This window comes from Teleopsis dalmanni, chromosome 1 (assembly GCF_002237135.1).
Source record: "Teleopsis dalmanni isolate 2A chromosome 1, ASM223713v2, whole genome shotgun sequence".
Taxonomy (NCBI): domain Eukaryota; kingdom Metazoa; phylum Arthropoda; class Insecta; order Diptera; family Diopsidae; genus Teleopsis; species Teleopsis dalmanni.
In genome coordinates this window covers 49,219,319-49,227,374 of record NC_051846.1, presented here as the reverse complement: position 1 = coordinate 49,227,374, position 8,056 = coordinate 49,219,319, and positions in this window count along the sequence as shown.

Below are 8,056 nucleotides of genomic sequence, written 5' to 3'. Positions count from 1 at the left end.
GATGTTTTCATAATAATACTACTTTTCGATCAAGAATGTTTTCTTACAAATGGAGACCTTGTTCAAATTCAAAAAATTTTAAAATGCAATTTCTGTTTCTATTGCTCATTATAACAAAATGGAATTTTAGCAGAATAAGTTGGTTAAAAAATGGTTTTGAAAGTATTTTAGCCAAAAAAATTTGTGAGGTTTACGATAAAAAAACTTTTACCTTATTCTGTTCCGGAAATTTCGATGTCAAAGACACACCTCAGTTTGGTGAGCCGGTCACTAAAATAGCCAATGAAATTTTGCAACTAGTGGTATACGTAACCTGTCCGGGAATGACATTGGCAATGAATAACAAGCTTATGACAGTTTGGAATCATTTAGAAAGAGCAGGCTATATAAAGATGCCGGTTGCTTGGGTAGTAAAAAATATTCCATTGATTTAATCAATATCTTTAAAAAACTGCTAGAACGCAACGAAATCGTTCCATTTTTTAAAGTGACTTACTTATTGTTGAATATATATTGAATATTGGCAATATCTGAAATAACCTTTGTGGAATGTCAAAGATTAGTGACACTCCACAAACAACTTCGAAGCCTGTATTGAAGACAAAAAAGGTTATCTTGCGTGTTCTGTAGAATTGAAATGAAATTGTGTATTACGAACATCTCCAGCTTGGTGCAACGATTAATTTGGTTTTATATTGCTCAGCACTCGAACACTTCTATGAAATAATCATGAAAAAACTATCACAAGCAGGCAACACAAAAAGGAGTTATGCACTATCATGACAATACCAGGTCAAGCATATCTTTAATGACTCGCAACTAATGAATGGATCTTGATTGGGAATTTGATTTGCACCTTTCGACTACCATTTGTGTCGATCTCTACGAAACCCTGAAAAAGAGTAACTAAAAATCACTTGACCAAGTTTTTCGTAGACAAAACATGAAAGTTGTACAACGATGAAATTATGAAACTTTCCGAAAATTAGCTGATGTTATTTATTGCTTGACTAATATATAACTACTTAATTAAAATTGATTTAAATAATAAATAGTAGACATTAATCTACTTACCAAATTTATAATATTACAATGAGAATATCTTACTCACCTTCAAATTTTATCTTTATTATATTTTGGTTTTATACTATTATATGATGAACCTCTAAATCGACATCTCTTTTATTATAACATCCATTTTTGTTCAAGAAACTGAAATCTTTGCTTCGTTTGAATTCTTTTGAACAACTAAGCTAAGTAATCATTGGGATGACTATCTACATTCCTAAATAGTTAAGGTGCTATAATCTTTATGTGCTTGGCGATGGTTTCAATAGCAAATTTTTATTGATATCTAAGCTTCTGACATAACAGAGGAATTTAAAAATAACCTTACGGTGATGTTTAGTAATTTTTGTAGTTCATCATACATGAATTTTGCTGCTTTACTAAGAGCAACATAACCGTAAAGGTAGTCTTAAAAGTTTCTCATATGTATATGATCATTTTATTTTTCCGGCTTAATTTAATTACTTCTGGAAGAGAGATTGAAATTTATTCAGAGTTGTTGGTGCACCGACTTTTAGAAGACAAGTCCACTTATTTTATTCCTACACTTCACTCAGTTCCGGCATTATTGACTGTTACCAGTGAACTGTTACCAGTAAAAATTACAATGACAGATTTGCGTATCATTACTTTTGATGCAATATTTCGGTTAATAATTTTGTATTTATTTTTTGTATGTTTGCAAATTATCAAAAACTCTGGTCCGGGTATTTCAATGTATCATTAACAGTAACAGTTGCAATTTGTTATATATTAGATGTTATTACTTCTAATATGATATTGGTCCTTCATTACCTTTTGGTCTTATGCTGTTATATGATGTGATGTATAATACATAAATTTTTCTTATTCATTATTATTTCAAGTATAATTTAAAAATACTTTTGCTTATTGTACGAATACATATATTCAACTATATTCGAAAATTATTTAATATTTGTTTAATATATTTTTTATCTTTTTCAATTTCAGGTTAGTTGCCTTTAATAATAACTCTAACATGAGTAAGTTTAAACATAATAGTTCCAAATTAAATATTAATTATAAGTTTTGATGTACTTAACTATCATTTAACTACTATATTTCATCTATAAAATTTTGAATTTTCATATATCGTTCGTTTTTTTATACATACATAAGCACAAATGCCCTGTCTCCTATATAAGCAATTCATTTAAATTAAAAAAAAATTCCATCATTAATTATTGAAAACTTTAAACTACAAATACGAAAATGCATCCTGAAAACTAAACAAATATTTGATATTTAATATAAAATATAAAATACAGAAGAACTCGTTCAATACTGTTAAACTTTATATTAAAATTACTGGGATTGCAAGGAAGATTTTATCGTTTCACGTGTTCATACAATTTGCAGAATACAGAAATATCAGAAAAAATAAATATTAATATTAAATTTTTTAAAATCTGTTCATTTTCTACTTTATTACATGCACATAGTAATGCCATAATATCTCGTAGAAAAATTTTCACAAACTGAAACAAAAGCTTGGAAAATATAAATAAAAATTTTTGCTCAAGGCAAAATGGTAGAGCAAAAAAGGACGAAACTGAAAATGCCACAATTTTGCACAATTTTCCATGAATAAATTTCAAGTTCGTGAAGAGCATGAAAGGCAAAGGGGGAAATGATAAATAAATAATATTTATTATTTAAATTTTTATTTTTTTAATTGTGTACTTGTCTGTCTTTTATTTATTACAAATAATAAATGCAAAAATTGATTTTTATTTATTTTACATTTTTAATTAATAATAATAATAATTATTATAAATGATTTAATTAGTTAAATATTTAAAGTTGCAAATTGTATAATTTAATAAGTCAGGGTGGGTTAGGTTGAAAACCCAACCCACATAAATCAGTAAGGATAATTTATAAAAATTTTTTACTTAAATATTAAAGTATAAAAATTTTATACAAAAATATTTAATAAACTATTTGGTGAAAAAATTTGTTTTTTACCTTTTGGAAGAGGAAATTTATGAGGAAAATGCTAATTATATTGTTTAAAAATTTTATTGCAAATATATTTTATGGCATGTCATAACAATTTGTCCATATCTGGCTACTTTACATAAATTCAATTTCCCCTAATAGTATGTAAAATTATTTTCACTATTATTCGATTAATTACATGCAAGGATAAAATGTCAATAAAATATTTTCATTTTCACTCTGCAATTAAAAATTCACTCATGAGGCAATCAATTTAATAAATTGATAAAATTCCGCTGACCGTAAAAAGTACGAGTATTTCAATCTCACGTATTGATTTAAATCTTCCCGTATTGAACATAAATTCGGAATGAAATTTAATATTTTAAATAAGTTTGAAAAAGTTGAACATTTTAATTTTATTTTAATTTTGGTCCTTTAAAGTTTATTTAAATCATACGGACACATTAATGTAAAAGTTTATAAATTTATATATGATTAAGCTTAAATTAAGTTAATTCAAATTTTTGTAATTATTCTGCAATGAAATCGAAAGGAAATGAAATTAATTAAAACCTAGCTCCTTTCACCTTCTATTTATTTGCTACTTGTTACTTTTCTCTTGGTTTGTTAATGTTTTTGACTGATACTTTGGCTCTTGCTTATTTTTTTTAACGTTATTAGTACTGGTAGTTTCCACTATAACTTTTTTAAACACGTAAGGGTGGTAAGGATGCTTATAAAGGGTAAGGGTGGTAAGGATGCGTTTTCTATAAATTTGGTTTCTCTGAAACTTAAAATTGTTCAAAAGATAACCAGAGTGGAGGTGTTAAAAACATTAAACTGTGCAGAAACTTCAAAGGTTGGTGCCCGGAACGAGTTTTCAACCGAAATCATTAAACTAATATACAACTTGAATATATGTATACCAAACAGTATATATACCATATATACAGTAAGATTTACAATACCGGAAAAGATTGATGAGATGAGATTATTCCCACAAAGATGAGATTAAGATGAGATTATTTCCACAAAATATCGCTCAATCAGTATAATGATTAATGCTTTTAATGTTTAAAAATACGTTACAATCACTTATTTGTTTAACAGTTATTTCTAAAGAATTCCTTATTCCTTCCAGTAAAGGCGTTGCGGGAAGCACCCAATTTGGCTTTAAAAAAATTCTAAGAATACTTTCTTCACGTAAAGTGAGGCTTTCTTCAGTTGACAAGTAGCCATATGGCATATGGCTATTGAAAGTAGATTTTTACCCATACTTTCAATAAATGCACAATGCTTTCCTACATATACTTCTTCCTTTAAACGCGTCTCTTTTGATCCACATTGAGAAAATTATTGAGAAATCATTGAAAATATTAAGAAATATTTGCAATAACATATCTGCATTTCATCACTTCTGAATCAATATTTTTGTATTCATTTCATTGAGTTTTAATAGAGATTGTCAAAAACGCGGGTCCTAGTATTGCAATAGAGGTGCTTAGCATTATTTGCTATTAATACTCCTTAAAATGCTTACAGATGTTGAAAATTGCAATAACTTCAATATTAACTTCTAATATTATTTCTTGATTATTAATTATATGTTCACTTAATTATTTGCTGTTTATTTTACAATTGAGCTATTTCCATGCAGTATAAAAATAATTTTTTAATTTTGAAGACGTCTACAAAGATGTCTTTATCTGCTTCATAGACTATAAGAAAAAATTCCACAGTTTTCTGTACACATAATTATATCAATTTCTTAGAAGAATTGATGTAGACGAAAAAAAAAAATTGAATGTATTTTTGACTTATACTAGGAACAACCTACAAATGTCAGCATTAAAAACCGATTAACAGAAATGTTATAACACGAGAGAGATATATGTACATAAGTATGATATTACCAAAGCTTTTAAATTATTATCAGAGTACATATTTCAAAAAACGCCCACGTAGAATAGCACGAGAACTAAAATAAATATATAGTAAAACTACTAAGCGATATAAGCTTTACCAACGATACTATAACAATAGTATCGGCGAAAAATAATGCAGTTCTAGAACTCAATGCACACAACATAAAATATGACACCAATTTTAAGCTATTAATTGTTGAAATTGTATTTTATTTATAGAAAGTAAATATATGTATTATACTGTGCATTAGTATAAAATGATCCAAAAGCTTTCTAAAATATCTTAATCGTTTTCTTAGTCGTTTGTCTACTTCTATATAATGCAACATAATTGAAACCTTTGACTTGAGAACTATTCCGTAGAACAATATTGTTCTAATTTTATTCTACAACTGTTAGAAACTCTTCTTCGTTTATGCCTGTATTTTCGAGAACAAAAATATAATTTCAATCATTTAGAGACTACTTATTTCTTTATGTCATGTTTTAAAATAACATGATTGAAAATATTTTGTTACTAAAGTATTGATATCTGATTATACTAAAACATTTCAAGTAATTAATTGGTGTTCCCAACGGTTCAATATATCAATAATTACTTTTATTTTTTATTGCAATATCATTTTCATTTAATCAATAAAAACATTTCTACTTACAGCTTCTTGCCTTTGTAATTTCCATCCTACACTGTAAAAACAACGCACATTTTTAACTTTATAAGCGATGCTAAGTCGGAAATCCTTTTGCACTTAATTTTAATTAATCTACCCGAGCAAATAAAATTTGTTACAAGTAAATGCGTGCTTCAGTATTCTCACAATTAATACACATTTCATTGAGGTGAGAGTATCTAAATTGTTGAGATACTCTTCTCCTTTCTGTTGTAACATTTACACAAGACTCATTTATTTTTAGCTTATTTATTTTTAATTTCCTGCTTATTTTAGATGTATTACATGCCGTTATTTACTGGGCATTCACTAGCTACTAACATGCACATTCGATGACCTTTAACTGAACTTTACTTATTTATAGATTTCTTTATTAAGCCTATTTAACTTTAATGACCTTAATTGATTTACAATCACATGTATTTTAAGCAATAATCCTATTTAAATCAGTTTTATTTCCATGCAGTATTACGAGGGATACATTATTCATTGTCGGGCTGTAATATATTTTAAATATATTTTAATACTCCATTAAGGCTTTTAGAATTATGCATTATTTATTATGTATTTTAATTTGGAAATTGTAAGTATATGCCTATCTGGGCTTATTTCTTTGAGTTATGGACTTACCTATTTTCGTGCTTAATCTTCTCAACATGGTGTGGTTTATGCAAGTGCGTGGTTATGTTGCATTTCTTATATTTATCTTAAACCCTAATAGCGTGTCACACGATCCTTTTGGTTTCGAGCGATTTTGTATAAATTTGAATTGGTTTCAGTTTTGTGCTATAAAAGTCCATATCGCCAACACGCATCTTCCCAAACATGCTCAGCTTATGTTGTCTGGATTTGGTAAGAGGCGTTGTAGACATAATCAGATAGTCATGCATATTTATTACTTTGGCTCAGCAAAACTTTTAGTTTTCTGATAACAACAATGTAGATTTCTTAATGAAAATATAAAAACTGGTTATAAGTATTTACAATCGTATCTATAAAACACGAAAAAAATTAGTAACAGAATTAGTAAAATTAGTAAAATCTTAATTTATTTCATCACTAATAAACAATATACCAATTTCATACAATCCTAAATAATCTTTAATTTATATATCACAGTTCCATAAATACAATATCTATTATTAAAGATTGAATTCTTAGCAAGTACTAGAAATTCCAAACAAACATTTTTTATACCGCATTTCTTATCACTGTAAATTATTATCAAAATAATCTATTGTTTTAATGCTTTGCTATTAAGTTTTTTATATAGATTTATACATAGATTTTTATGGGTTTAGGTTAGATAACACTTTTAAATGCAAATATTGCAACAAGAGATTCACTAGCGAAATAAGTACACATTAAAATAATCAATTGTTACAATAGCGATTATCTTCTTTTTATATTATCTCTGTTAAATAGTGCTACAAGCTAGCACTAAAATAAAAATTTTTTCACTTTAATTGCTTTACTTATGATATTTGTTGCTTTTGAATGTATATGTTGCAAAGATTTGGAATAAGTAGTCTTTGCTAAAGACCTGATATAAAGATGTGTTTTAGCAACTTAGTAGACTGTATATCAGTCTTTATATCTTCTCGAGACAGTCCTTTTTAATGTATAAATTTGATTAAGCAAACATTTCAAATAAAAGTAATAATGCATATAAATGGTAGTAACAATATGAAATTAATATACCAAACTTTGCATTCTGCCAACTTGCCTTTATCGTCGTGTTCAAGTAAAGCGTTAAATTGCCAGGTTCTTTTGTTTATACAATCATCATTATATCAAGAGATTTTATTTTATCTTAGTATTTATAGAGCATATAGCAAATAAATTTAAGGTCCTGATTTTGCAGGATAACAACTCGGTTAGGTCGAAAATAGGTAAGAAACGGGGCCCCGAAGTTTTGAGATCTTCTTCTAGCCAGAAATAGACACTAATGGTAACTATCTTTATTTATTTTAGGTATATAGATTTATGTTATTTGTAGTTTATGTTATGTGCTTGCGGTGAAAATTTATAAAAAAATTGAATGTGAGAGATGTATTTGCTTGCTTCCGTTAACTCCTTGTGGAGCATATACTTTTCAGTTTGAATATTTTTCAAACTAAAAATTTAATTTTAATTTAGTGCAAAAAACTAATATTATAAAAATATGTAAATATATGTAGTTTAAAGCGTATGAGGAAGAGTTTAGGAAGAGAATTTGAATTAAGAAGCAAAGATTTTTACTTCCTTGTTAAACATAAATATATTAAAACTAACGAGTACTTTCATATATTTAAATAACTAGGATTTAAAAAATGAAATATCTAGAGATATTAGATGTATTTTAGAGACTATGTATATCTTGTTCGTTTACGTATACATATATTGAATTGTAAAGTTGTGAGTTATATAAAGGTTGGATCTTATATA